The following is a 14,125-nucleotide window of genomic DNA, read 5'->3' as shown; positions in this document are numbered from 1 at the left end:
CTCCATTCATTTACTTGCAAGTGAGTCTGTAAGAGTCCCAATATTTGAATGTGGGTCCTGGCCCCACCCTAGTCCTTTTGAAGTTCTGCCTGTGGAGACCCTTCTGCATCCACGCTCATCCACACAGATCACAGGCCATGGATGGTAATGTGGTGAACCTCGTATTGGTTTCAGGAAAGTAGGATATCAAATGGACACCACATTGATCTGTGTGGAGCTCTGCAAAAGAAAGCTCAGGAGACCTGAGCGCTCTGCATTGTAGTCCCAAATGGACTTGGGCATGCTGGGGAAACCAGGAGACAGTTTCATGACTTCTCAATGGAATCATGTAGAATGGGTTTAATGTGGCAATTTTGGGACAATGTGAATAAAATGTTTGCAAAGAGTATGTTAGAGATTCATTGATCTGTCTTTCAGTATGATTCTGGGGAATCATGGAGGCACTCTAGTTCCAAGATGTAACACAATTTCAAACTTTCAAAGAAAGGTGTGTAACAAGTATTTGATTGTTTGTATAAACTCCAAGGATGGAATAGGGTACTCCTGGCCACATGGTGTGCTGGGATCTCTTTGAAAAAATATTTTGGCGGTGCTGGGTTTGAACTCATGGCCTCATGCTTGCTTAGCAGTTTCTTTACTGTTTGGGCCTCTCTGCCAACCCTTTTGTGTTCTAGGTACTCTTTTTTTATTTTGGGGTTGGAATTCTGGCCCTACTCCTTGAGCCTCTCCACAGCCCTTTTATTCTGTGATGGGTTATTTTGAGATAAGGTCTCATGAACTATTTGCATGGACTGGCTATGAAAGGTGAACCTTCTGTTCTGTTCCCTGATTATGTATCTTCACAGCCATGAGGCACTGGGCTCAGGTCTGTGTTAGGTACTTTTGAGATAGGGTCTTCCCATGTGCCTGGGCTGGCTTCAAAATGCAATCTTCATGGTATCTGCTTCATGAGTAGCTCAGATTACAGATTGGGGCTACCAGCACCTAGTTTCTTCACTTTTCATTTTCCTATTTGGAGCCAAGGTCAATTGTTAGGAGCAGACATTTCAAAGGAACAGTAGTGTCTGTCCTGTAATGTTCACTGTTTCCTGAGTACAGCTTTCTTGAGCAAGGTATTTGAAAGAGAATGAACAGGTAACCCTGCTGTACATCCTATATTTATGACTCACAACCCAGTGTGGTGTTCCTATTCTTTTATTGTCCTAATCAATAAATCTTTTCTTCATCTTAGTGACTGTGAAGTACCTGAATATAGAAAGAAAAGTGTGATGACAAAGTCACAGAATGAATGATGGCAGGACAGAATCATGGAGAATTCTGAGGAAGAAGATATCCTGTGTTGTCTCGACATTTCTGCTCTATACATTATGCGTGGTGAATTAGGAACTAGTCACCTTTGAGCCTGTGACTCTGAGTGAAGGTAGGAGTGTTTTGAGTGGGTCAGTTTGTAGCTGTTTCTTGTATATCAATATAAATCCAATACTTTCTATAGATGTCTCCATCATTCGGTCTTGGAATGTAAATTTCATTAGCACCTCAGGTCATCATACTGGTTTGACAGCTTTCTGTCCTGCCAACATCAGACAACATAACTCAGGACTTTAATATGCACGAATTGATAAATATACAATGCTTAATATCCTGCAAAAAAAAAGATTTGTGTTCAGTGTCTTTGTTGGGACATTTCCAGGTATGCCAAGCTATCATACTAGTTTCTCACCAATATAGCACAACTGAAAATCACTGGATGTCCATGGTTCAAGTGGTATATACTTACCTAGTCAGTATGAGGTCAAGTTCAAACCAAAGTACCATCCAAAGACATCAAAAACTGTGTAGAATTGAGTGTGAGTGACAAAACAAGGTCAGGACTTGGACAAAAGCTGATATGGACCAGGGGCATGTCAGCACCACAATCAGGAAGCTGAAGTAGGAGAACTGCCAGTTTCAGGTAAATGAGCTACATGGTGTGTTTTGTGATACTCTGGGATACATAGCAAGATCCTGTATCAAAAACCAAAGTAAAATGGCAATGGTGGATCAGGCCTAAAATCCTAACTACTCAGGAGGTAGAGTTCAGGACATTCACGGTTGGAAGGTATTCCAGGCAAATAGTTCACAAAACACATTTTGGAAATACCCAACACAATACAGGGTGGAGGTGTCGTTAAGAGGTAGAGTTTATGCCTAGCAATCACGGAGCACTTGAGTTCACCAAAGTACCACCAAAATAAAATAAATAAGTAAATAAATAAGAGGCAAATAAGAAAATGTGGGAAAAGTTCTAGAGCCTAGCCTCACTCTAGGTCTTATATATCCTGCACATCAAATGGTATTAGCACAAGCTAAGTTTCTAATAGTATCACATTCATGTGTTCTTGTACATGTGGTTCTTGGACCCACCCTAGTACTTTTTAATTGCTGCCTGTGGAGACCTTCTGCACCCACTCTCATTCGAACACAGGCACAGGTCGTGGTTGGTGATGTGGTGCACCTGCTATTCACCCAAGGAGACTGGGAAATCAAACAGTCCCATGCTGATCTGTAGGGAGCCCTACAGCAGAGTGTCCATCAGTCGGCCAGGAGGCATCAGCACCCTGCTTGGTTGTGACCAAAGCGTCACACAGCTATGCTCCAGAAACCAGTCACCAGTGTCATGACTTCTCAGTATACACGTATAAAATGTTTTCAAATATTAGTGCATTAGCAACTAGCTGATCAGTCACTTCCTATGACTTTGGGGAATCATGTAGGCACCCTCTTTCCAAGAGGGTTACAGTATCTAAAGTTTGAAAGAAAGCGGGAGATAACACAAATTTTATTTTTGTATAGACTCTAAAAGTGGAAAGTGGCATGACTGGCCACCTGTTGTGTACAGGGATTCCATCAAAACTTTTTTTTCATGGATTTTGGGGTGTGGAAAAAGGGCCTCTTGCTTGCTCAACAAGTGCTCTACCACTTGACCCCTCTACCACCCTTTTTGGGGTTAGGTATTTTCAAGATAGGGGCTTACTATTTGCCCTAGCTGGCTTGGAACTGTGATTCTTCTGATCTCTGTTTCCTGAGTAGCTAGGATTATAGGTGTGAGCACCAGTGCCCTGCTACTTCAAGTACCTAATTACCTTCATAGAGTCAAGGTCAAGTGTTATAAGAAAGCATTTCAAAGAACAAACAATATCAGTACTTTAATGATTATGAGGGGTTTTTTTCCAGAGCTGGGGCTTGATCTCAGATCCTCCATCTTTAGCTACTCCACCAGATCTTATTATTGTGATTGATTTTTCAAGACAGTATCTTGCAAACTACTTGTCTGGGATAGTTTTGAACCAGGAATCTCCAGATCTCTGCCTCCTGAGAGGCAAGATTTCAGGTGTGAGCCAGCAGGGACTCACTAGTGTTTACTGTTTTAAGAGTACAGTTTTAAGACAAGTATTAGAAAGAGATATTACCGGAGATAATTACCAGAGGCATATGACCTGGATCCAGAACCCATAGTGGTGTTCCTATTCTCCTATTGCCCTATTGCCATAATCAGTAATTCATTCCTTCATCTAAGTGATTGAAGGGAAAGACTTGAATATAAAGAGAAAGAGCCTGATGATCAAGTCAGGGAATAAAGGTTTGGAGACCAAAATCATGGGATCTTCTCATGAACTGAATAAGATATCCTCTGCTGTCTCCCGCTTCCTGCTCTATACATTATGCCTGGTGTTTTAGGAGTTGGTGACCATTAATGATATGTCTTTGAACTTCACCCAGTTTGTGTTTTTAGAGGGTAACTTTGTGGAATGTTTCTTAAATACTAATAGAAATCCTATATTTTGCATAAATGCCCCCCATCCTTGGCCCTTGAAATGGAGTTTTCAGGAGCCCCCCAGGCTGTATTACTGGTTTGACAGCTTTCTGTCCTGCCAACCTCAGAAAACACACACCTAAAGACAGAAATGTGCAACCAACAGACATATCTACAATAACAAATAACCTTCATTGAAAAATCCAGGGATGTATAGTTTTGTGTGAACATTTCCTGGCATCACATGGACTATTAGTATGTCACCGATAGCTCAACTTAAGAAGAACTGCAGTCTGAGCAGAGGGCAGAGTGCCCTGCTCAATGAAAGAGAACTTGGCTAGCAAGTATGAGCTCGAGTTCAAAGTTTTGGCATCAAAACTGTAGAACTGAGTGTGACTGACCAAACAAATCAACACTTTGACCAAATTTGATATGCAGACAAGGACCTGTCAGCACCATACTCAGGGAAAGGAGGAGGGGGATCACTAGTTTCAGGTACCTGAGATCCCTGTTTTTTTGTGATACCCTGAGCTACAAAGAAAATCCTGTATCAAAAACCAAAGGAGTATGTCAATGGTGGGTTAGGATTAATATCTTAGCTACTGAGGAGGCAGAGTGGAGGACGATCATAGTTGGAGGGAAATCCAGGCAAACAGTTCAGAAAACCCCATCTTGGAAATTCCCAACTGAAAGCAGGGCTGCAGGTGTGGCTCAAGAGGTAGAGTACCTGCCTCGGAAGCATGAGTCCATGAGGTCAAACCCAGAAAATACAAAATGAAATAAATAAAGAAATAAGAGGTAAATAAGAAAGTGCAGACATGTCCTGGAGCTTAAATATCCACTAAAACAAGTAGTATTGGCGCCACCTATGTACCACAAAATGTCACATGCATATTTCTTTTACATGTGCACATGTTTAGAAAAGGAAAAATTGTGAATTCAGGATAAAACTGCAGAAAAGAATATATAAAATGGGGTTACATACCACAGGGGTGTAGATGAAATTCATCACAAGTTTAAGTTTTCCACCAAAATCAATCTGTCAACACATATAATTTTTAATCAACAACCTATAAGCATGTGTGTGTGTGTGTGTGTATGAAATTATACTGGGAACTTCAAATTGTATGAAGGAGAATGGCCATCATTACCTGACACTAATGTACATGATTAAGGTATAATTGTGAAATAATAAATACCTAGAAATAGTTACACACAATAGGCATGAAAGAACCTATGTGGATATATGTATTGTCAGAGTGAATTTATATGTGCACAGACATTTAGGAATAACAGATCCCTTAAGAGGTTTATGGAACAGTCCTCCAGCAACTAATTTTTTTCCTGTGGTACAGGGTTGTGACCTCAGGACCACCACCCTGAGTCAATTCAACAATCATTTTTTGTGATGGGTTTTTTCGAGTTAGCATCTCACAAACTATTTGCCTGGGCTGGATTCCAACTCTGATCCTCCTGATCTATGCCTCCTGAATAGTTCGGATTACAGGCAGGAGCCACCAGAACCTAGCCTCCAGTGACTACTTGACAGCCTGGATAATTATAAATTTGTCTTGTGGATGTACTGTACCAAGCAGCAGAACATATGCAGTATGAACACAGCAGTCAAAATGGCTATCATAGGAAGTTGAGAGGCCAGGTACCAATAGCACACCCTATAATCCCAGGTATTTGAAAGGGTGAGATCTGAGATCCTGTGGATTAAGCTTCCAGACCAGCATTCCCAGGGAGACTGGGAGACCCCACCTCCAAACTATCCATAGGATTGAGGATTGGTGGTGTCACTATAGGTGGAGTATGCCTTCTTTGCAAGCATGAAGCCCTACCACCAAAACACTGTCACCTTACTAACTGCCCCTTTCTGTCCACAATAAGTAGTTGAAAGATAACATGGATATAGCAAGAATGGAGGTCTGGTACGCTGCTGGTGATAATAAATTTTAATACTACAGTTTTGGAAAAGAGATCGAAGGTTCTTCAAAAAACTGAACACTGAACTATCAGATGATCCAAAAATCACAATTCAGGGTATCATCGAAAACAACAGATTTAGAAACCAGACAAGGATGCCCACTATCTCCACTCCTATTCAACATAGTACTGGAATTCCTAGCCAGAGCAATTAGGCAAGAAGAAGGAATAAAAGGAATAAAAATAGGTAAAGAAACTGTCAAAATATCCCTATTTGCAGACGACATGATCCTATAGCTTAAAGACCCAAAAAACTCTACTCAGAAGCTTCTAGACATCATCAATAGCTACAGCAAGGTAGCAGGATATAAAATCAACATAGAAAAATCATCAGCATTTCTATACACTAACAATGAGCAAACTGAGAAAGAATGTATGAAAACAATTCCATTTACAATAGCCTAAAAAAAAATCAAATACCTAGGTGTAAACCTAACAAAAGATGTGAAAGACCTCTACAAGGAAAAATATACATCCTGAAGAAAGAGACTGACGAAGACTACAGAAAGTGGAGAGATCTCCCATGCACATGGATTGGTAGAATCAACATAGAAAAATGTCGATACTCCCAAAAGTAATCTACATGTTTAATGCAATTCCCATCAAAATTCCAATGACATTCATTAAAGAGACTGAAAAATCTACCGTTAAATTTATATGGAAACACAAGAGGCCACGAATAGCCAAGGCAATACTCAGTCAAAAGAACAATGCAGGAGGTATCACAATACCTGACTTCAAACTATATTACAAAGCAATAACGATAAAAACAGCATGGTACTGGCACAAAAACAGACATGAAGACCAGTGGAACAGAATAGAGGACCCAGATATGAAGCCACACAACTATAACCAACTTGTCTTTGACAAAGGAGCTAAAAATATACGATGGAGAAATAGCAGCCTCTTCAACAAAAACTGCTGGGAAAACTGGTTAGCAGTCTGCAAAAAACTGAAAGTAGATCCATGTATATCACCCTATACCAAGATTAACTCAAAATGGATCAAGGATCTTAATATCTGACCACAAACTCTAAAGTTGATACAGGAAAGAGTAGGAAATACTCTGGAGTTAGTAGGTATAGGTAAGAACTTTCTCAACGAAACCCTAGCAGCACAGCAACTAAGAGATAGCATAGATAAATGGGACCTCATAAAACTAAAAAGCTTCTGTTCATCAAAAGAAATGGTCTCTAAACTGAAGAGAACAATCACAGAGTGGGAAAAAATATTTGCCAGCTACACATCAGACAAAGGACTGATAACCAGAATGTATAGGGAACTTAAAAAACTAAATTCTCCCAAACTAATGAACCAATAAAGAAATGGGCAAGTGAACTAAACAGAACTTTCTCAAAAGAAGAAATTCAAATGGCCAAAAAACACATGAAAAAATGCTCACCATCTCTAGCAATAAAGGAAATGCAAATTAAAAGCACGCTAAGATTCCACCTCACACCTGTTAGAATAGCCATCATCAGCAACACCATGAACAACAGGTGTTGGTGAGGATTCGGGGAAAAAGGACCCTCTTACACTGCTGGTGGGAATGTAGACTAGTACAACCGCTATGGAAAAAAATTTGGACGCTTCTTAAAAATCTAAACATTGATCTACCATCCACCATCACAGTCCCTTATAGAACCGCCCATCCTTCTAAAAATTCCCTGTGCAACACTTTGTAGTAAGCATCTCATCTCAAACACATCACTGGCTACCACAGATTTGTTTTCCAAACCTGCAGTCTTGCCTTTTCCCAGAATTTCACAGAACGGAAATCAAACACTGTATATTCTGTGGATTTGTTTCACCCATGTTGTAAATCAATTGATAATTTGTCTCTATTGGTGGATTGGAAGTATTAATTTAATCCATGGTACACATTTTATTTACGAATTAACTTGGTGATGAACACAGAAATCATTTCTAGCTTTTCAGGAGTGATAATAAAACTGCACCACAGCTTTCATGAGAACACAAAACCTTAACTCTCTTGGGTACAGATGTGGGATTGCCGTGTCCTAGGTTAAGGTACGTCTTGCTTTATAAGAAACTGACAAGGTGTTTTCCAAAATGGACAAATTCAGATCAGTCAACATTGCAGGCAATGTTCTGCTGCCCCACATTTCTCTAGCCCTTTTTGAGAACTTGTTTTATTTTGTTTTGTTTATTTGCTTTAGCCACTTTCACAGCAATGCAGTGATAATCTGATGTGTTATAATTTACATTTCTTCAATGACCAAAGACATTGAGCAGATGTTTCATCTGCTTATTCCATCTGTGTATCAACTTCAGGGAAGTATTTGTTCAGCTCTTTGTACTTTTTTAAAAATTGGAGTGTTTTTATTCTTATACTGACCTTAAATTTTTCTTTTTACATTGTAGATCAAACCCGTTATCAGATATAAGATTTGAAAATACTTTCTCTCATTCCATGGTCTGACTTTCTGCTCTCTTAATAGTGTCTGTCAAAGAACAAACGTATATAATTGATAAAAAACAATTTTACCAAGTTATTTTGTGGGTCATGCTTTTTGGTGTAACATGCAAAAACATCAATACAAGGTCATAGAACTCTTTCCTGTAATATTTTACAATGTTACACTTTATGTTTACGTCTATGCATTGACCTGTATCTATCCCTAAAAAGACTATTGTTTCCTCCAAGAAAATGTCCTTTAAATCTCTGTCCAAAAGAACTTTGCTCTATTTGAGTGACTTAAAAATGTCAGTTCAGTGAAGATGGCTGATAATGTTGTCCAGGTCATCTGTATCTTTGCTCATTTGCTATCTGCCTGCTCTGTCACTTGCTGATGGAGACATGCTCTGACATCCAGCCTCCGATTTTAATTTGCCTCTTTCCTTCACAGCAATCAGTTTTGCTTTACATAACTTTGAAATTCTATTGTTGCGTGCATGCACATTTGGTATTAATGAAGTTTTAAAAACTATTCATGCATTTGTCATGTCCCGTTTCAGAGGTGATAACATTCTTGGTTCTGATGTCCAGGTTTTCTGAAACTCATACAGATCATCTAGCTTATTTTCGTCTAAAATGATTTTTAAATAATACATTAAACACATAAAAAAATATACAAACTAAGGAGTACCATGTGAAGTTTTGATACATGTGTGCACTGTGCAATGTTTAAATCAGGTCAAACATTTATCATTTCTTTGTGACATTATTGTCTCTCGTCACCCCACACTGCAACAGCACCCAAGAACTTCTCACTTCTCTCTAACCATAACCTAGTGCCCATCCACCAGTCATCCCCATCTTTCCTTCCTGGCTCTACTTTGCCCCTAGTAGCCAGGAGGATCCCATGAAAGAGACTCTGAGGCAAGGGACCTGCGGTTAGTGGCCATGCAACAGGCATTCTTCTGTGTATTTTCTGCAGGTATAAATCAGGTAAAAGTTATTATTTTAGCAAGATTATAAATCCAGACTCACAGGATTCCACCCTGTGAACATGTCACATTCAAAGTACACTAAAATGGAAACATGTTTTGCCAGTGAACTGAACAAACAGATATAATGCAAATTTTATCTCACCAAAGCTAACTAAAGCCCTGTATGGGATCCTTTAAAAATCAAACTGTTAAATCAAGACTATTCCACTCCTGCCCTTTTCCCCGTCTGGCTCCTTTGACCATGGCTCTGAATGCTTCAAATGTCACCCTTCTCATCGGCACCTCTGTCACAAGCACAGGCCCATGAATTCCTCTTTCAGTGTCCCTGCTGTGTAGTTGAAATGCCAGGTCCCAGTTTTGTTTTATCTTTTCTTTTTTAGTTGACTTGTTTCCTTGTTCTCTTTTTCTTCCTCTGTAATTCTACGGTTCATTGCCCTATATCCTCATTATGTGTTACCACAGTCCAGGCAATAGCTGTCTGAGCTAAAGCAAAAGTAAAAATATGGAGAGAAATTCATGATCTATGAGGAAGCTTACTTATACTAATGGTACATAGGCAATTAAAAGAGCTCATGACTGGTGACGGTAAACAGATACAAATAAAGGTCTGTGAATTAAATGTTGGTGAGATTCACCAGGAAATAAACATGTTTATTGCTTCCCCACCCCCAAAATTAAACTTCAAAGCTAAACTTCAGGCAAGTATTAAAGTGTCATTTTTAAAAATAAGTAACCAATAGAAATGGAGAATTATTTTTTCTCAAGGTACTGGGGTTTGAACTCAGGGCCTTAGAAAGTGCTTAGAACTTGAACCACATCCCAGTCTTTCATGCTTTCAGTGATTTTCAAGATAGAGTCTTTCACTTTTGCCTGGACTGCCCTTTGCCAGTCTCCTATCTTCTCCTGAGTAGCTAGGATTACAGGCCTATAGCATCAAGCCTGGCCCTTAAATTGAGAATTTTTAAATTCTTATTCTTAAATTAGAGATTTTTTTTTTCATTTTTCTTTTATTATTCATATGTGCATACAAGGCTTGGTTCATTTCTCCCCCCTGCCCCCACCCCCTCCCTTACCACCCACTCCACCCCCTCCCGCTCCCCCCCCTCAATACCCAGCAGAAACTATTTTGCCCTTATCTCTAATTTTGCTGTAGAGAGAGTATAAGCAATAATAGGAAGGAACAAGGGGTTTTGCTGGTTGAGATAAGGATAGCTATACAGGGCATTGACTCACATTGATTTCCTGTGCATGGGTGTTACCTTCTAGGTTAATTCTTTTTCATCTAACCTTTTCAAAATTAGAGATTTTTTTTTAAAAAAAATCTAATTTGCTTTAGTCTTTGAAATAAAAAAAAACCTGAGGTAATTAATGATCTGTAAATCTTAAAGTATAAAAAACTAATATAAAAAAATACATGGTCACCTTTGCAAACAAATTCACCCCCACTCTTCTTCCTTAAGTCACCTTTCTTTCCTCCTTTCCCCCACCTTCAACAGTTTTTAATGAGCTATATTGTTCTATGTTCCTGTTTTTCAGTCACTGGGTGACGGGGGTCCTCCCTATGTTGCCCAGGCTTGTCTTGAACTCCTAAGCTACAGTGATTTTTCTACCTCAGCCTCCTGAGTGCCAGTAGGACAGGAGAGTCCCACACCATGCCCAGCTTGTGTGTCTTTCCTATGTATAAGTGCATTTTTCTTTTTAACATTTAAATTATGATTACAAAAATTAATCAGTGGATTATAAATATTTTTCATAATAGGTCAACCTATTTAGCAATATTACTTCTAAACATATAGTTTGATAATATGATATACATATTATGTAGTAAGTATATTATATAAAATGCATGTTCATGTGTGTGAACAGCAAACTCTATTAATAAATAAAAATGTGTCCCTTTTTAAGGGAGAGTCACACAGTGTGTAGCTCAGAAAAAGAAAATGGCTATATCCCAAGAAATACATGAACATACTTTTTTTGCTTTGTGCATGCGTGTTGGAACCTGTTGCTCTTACTTGCCTACCTAATCGTAACTGCCCATGTCTTATCAGCTATCCTTTATTGGTGGAACTTGAGCCAGGCTGTCCCTCTCCTCCCCTCAGTCCATCAACCCTAGCTCCCCTGAAGTCTGAGCAAACACTGAAAGCCCAATGTCCTCACTGAGCTGACCTGAGCAAGACATGTTTCCTGGCAGAATCCTTCCCCACTGCTGCTATGTGCTATTGTCATCCCTTACTTGCCCACATCTTTTCTTTTTTTAAAAAAAATTCCCCAGTCTTTTTTTTTTTTTTTTGGTCATTTATTCACATGTGCATACATTGGGTCATTTCTCCACCCTGCCCCCTTTCACCCCCTTTCCCCCCACTCTCAGTTTCAGGCACGTCCTGTTCTGCCCTTATCGTTGATTTTGTTGAAGAAAAGACATATGCATAGGAAGACAAAGCGGTTTTGCTAGTTAAGGATAGCTATACAGAGAGATTCCTACTATTGCTTTTGTGTACCCATGTGTTACGACCCATGTTGATTCAACTCTAACTGATCTTTACATTGGTTCCTGATCCTCTGCTCATGATAACCTGTCATTTTAAGGTTTCATTTCTATTTAAATGAAAGAAATCACCTTATTAAATCTAATCTGCATCAATTCAGGTACATAATGTGACAAACAACAATTAACTGACTCAGTCTAATAGATGTAAAACAAAACTTTATTGAATGTTTAGTGGAGATATTCAGTTAATTAAGGTAACAGTGGAACAGGATTTTCAAAAAAGAGGAATTGAAACAAGACCAGCCTCTGAGGTTCATGGGCCTTAGAGTTGAGTTCACACTAACGCCCACTACCTCTAGCTCTTCTAACTTCCCAAGCTTTCAGTACAGATGTATCCAGGATGCATAAATGTTCACCCCCAAGTGAAGGAAAACCCAAGTTAAGTATGGATCTCATTTGTCTGGTCTGACTCACTTGCCCTCGCAGATGGGGAAGACGGTGGCACTCTTATCAGAGAGGGAAGGAAAAACTCCTTCACAGATAAAAGCAAAAGCAATAACTACCCACCTCTTGGCCCTATGAGCTTGGGTGCACACTGGTGCACATGGCCTTCTTACACAAATGTGTACAGAGAGAAGAATAGAATACATAGCAAAAATGTTCCAGATAAACATATGTTCCTATACGTGTCCCAGTATCATCATGCAGTTTTAAGCTTTAATGATTTTAGAAGTTGTAAAAACATTTTATGGAGATCATTATTTGAAAGTTTAATTCTTTCAATTTTCTTCTCCTATATGGTTATCAATTTTCATTTTCTTGTTTTGGTCCCTATGATATGAGTGGCAACAGCAAACAAAAATTAAAATTAATCTTTAAAGAACACCAAATTAAGTATGAATCACATGTAAATAATTAAATGTGCAAATATTTTCCAAAATTGGTCTTTTTTACGCTTCTAACATTATTAAGCTTAAAACTACATATGGTTTGGGGAATACCCTTATATACAAGTATTTATCTCAGATGATACATTTGTTTCATGGTCTAGCTTTCCCAGTGTGACTGTGTCAGAGGCGTTTGTGCATTCACACATGAACTGTCTCAGACATGTCAAGGGGTGGGTTTTGGGTTTTTTGTATCCACTACCTTTTCCCTCTCTCAGTAACAAGTCTGTCTTCTGAACAAATAATATACAAATAAGTGTATTAAATGAAGATATGAGGAAAGGTTTGCAATCATTTATAGAAAAAGATGTGTAAAAATACATCAATAGCTTGTTCTACTGGTGATATCTTTAGGAATGAAAAGTTTGTATCCCACTAGGCCAAGTTCCTTCTACCTATACTGTTGCCTTCTCCAAAGGCAACTCTGTAGGTATCTTAGTGTGTCCTGACAACCTAGGAGGTCTTAATAGTAACAGGAAAGTCTCTCCACAAGCCTCCAAAGGTGGTGTGATCCCAGTGATCCTCGGGCTCCACAGGGCTCTTGTGGAAACTTTCTTCAGAGCGGCACCACATTTTCCCAAGGCACTGGGAGCAGCTACAGGAGATCTGATCTATCTATCATCAGACCCGCCTTGCCTTGATGTTTTCTGGCTTCTGAGGGTTGTGCTCCTCTAGGCAGACTACAGCAGTGGGCTGGACGCCATCGTTTGAAATCTTCGGGACACTGTGTCTCTAAGTTTCTGCAAGACAAAAAAGCAGAAAGAATCCTTTAGTGAGGAAAGCACCTTTGCTCTAGGTGGAGGCTGATGCTCAGCTCCCATTACGATTTCCTGCAACACTAGAACACTCAGGACAATTTCCAAGTTCTATTACATGTGAAAGTTTGCCAATTAACTAAAGAAGACATAGTCTCATTTGCTGTGGTATGTATGAACCTAGCTTTGTGCAGTCTTTGCAGCTGTGTGTGTAACTGCACTCTTCTGGTCACTTAGAAAAACATACTTTGTGCTATAACAAAAAGAAACAATAAAATGGGAAACAAGAACATATGAAGTTTCTTGAAAGGATATAAAGGTCCTTCAAGAAATGAAACCTGTTAAAACTTGTCAGAAATGGTCAAAGATGAAGAGAAACCTCTACTCCTTTATTTCTCCTTCCTACTTTGAACTCAACACCTTGGAGGTAGTAACCTTCATTCAAGGTTTCTAGTACACACCATGGACAATTTTCCCTAGGGGAAGGAAAAATGTGATTCAACTAGCTGTGGACATTTGAGTGTTTGAAGCAGGTATGAGAATCACAAAATGGAAATTAGAATCTTAATACAACCCACTGTGCTGCACATAAACCCTCCCTCAGGAACAAAGGCCTGTCTCTGCCTTGTGCTGTCTCTCTCTAAAGGGATCCAGCAGGCCATCAAATAAAACTAGTGGGGGAGTGGCTCTGATGGCCTATGATTTATCCAGGTACTATGGGCCTCCTCTGCTTTGT

At 39.3% G+C, this 14,125-nt stretch overlaps 1 long non-coding RNA gene across 1 annotated transcript in view; it reads left to right on the top strand.

Annotated features, from left to right (window-relative positions):
- Positions 1 to 1,259: 1,259 nt before the first annotated feature.
- The window catches only part of LOC141416743 (uncharacterized), a 124,190-nt gene continuing 111,324 nt past the window's right edge, over positions 1,260 to 14,125 (top strand). Inside the window, exon 1 of the long non-coding RNA XR_012441336.1 lies at positions 1,260 to 1,420. This is a non-coding gene — a long non-coding RNA (uncharacterized lncRNA). The remainder of the gene's footprint in view (positions 1,421 to 14,125) is intronic.

Source organism: Castor canadensis, chromosome 14 (assembly GCF_047511655.1).
Source record: "Castor canadensis chromosome 14, mCasCan1.hap1v2, whole genome shotgun sequence".
NCBI lineage: Eukaryota > Metazoa > Chordata > Mammalia > Rodentia > Castoridae > Castor > Castor canadensis.
The sequence above is the reverse complement of the archived record's forward strand: the minus strand, read 5'-3'. Positions and strand labels throughout refer to the sequence as shown.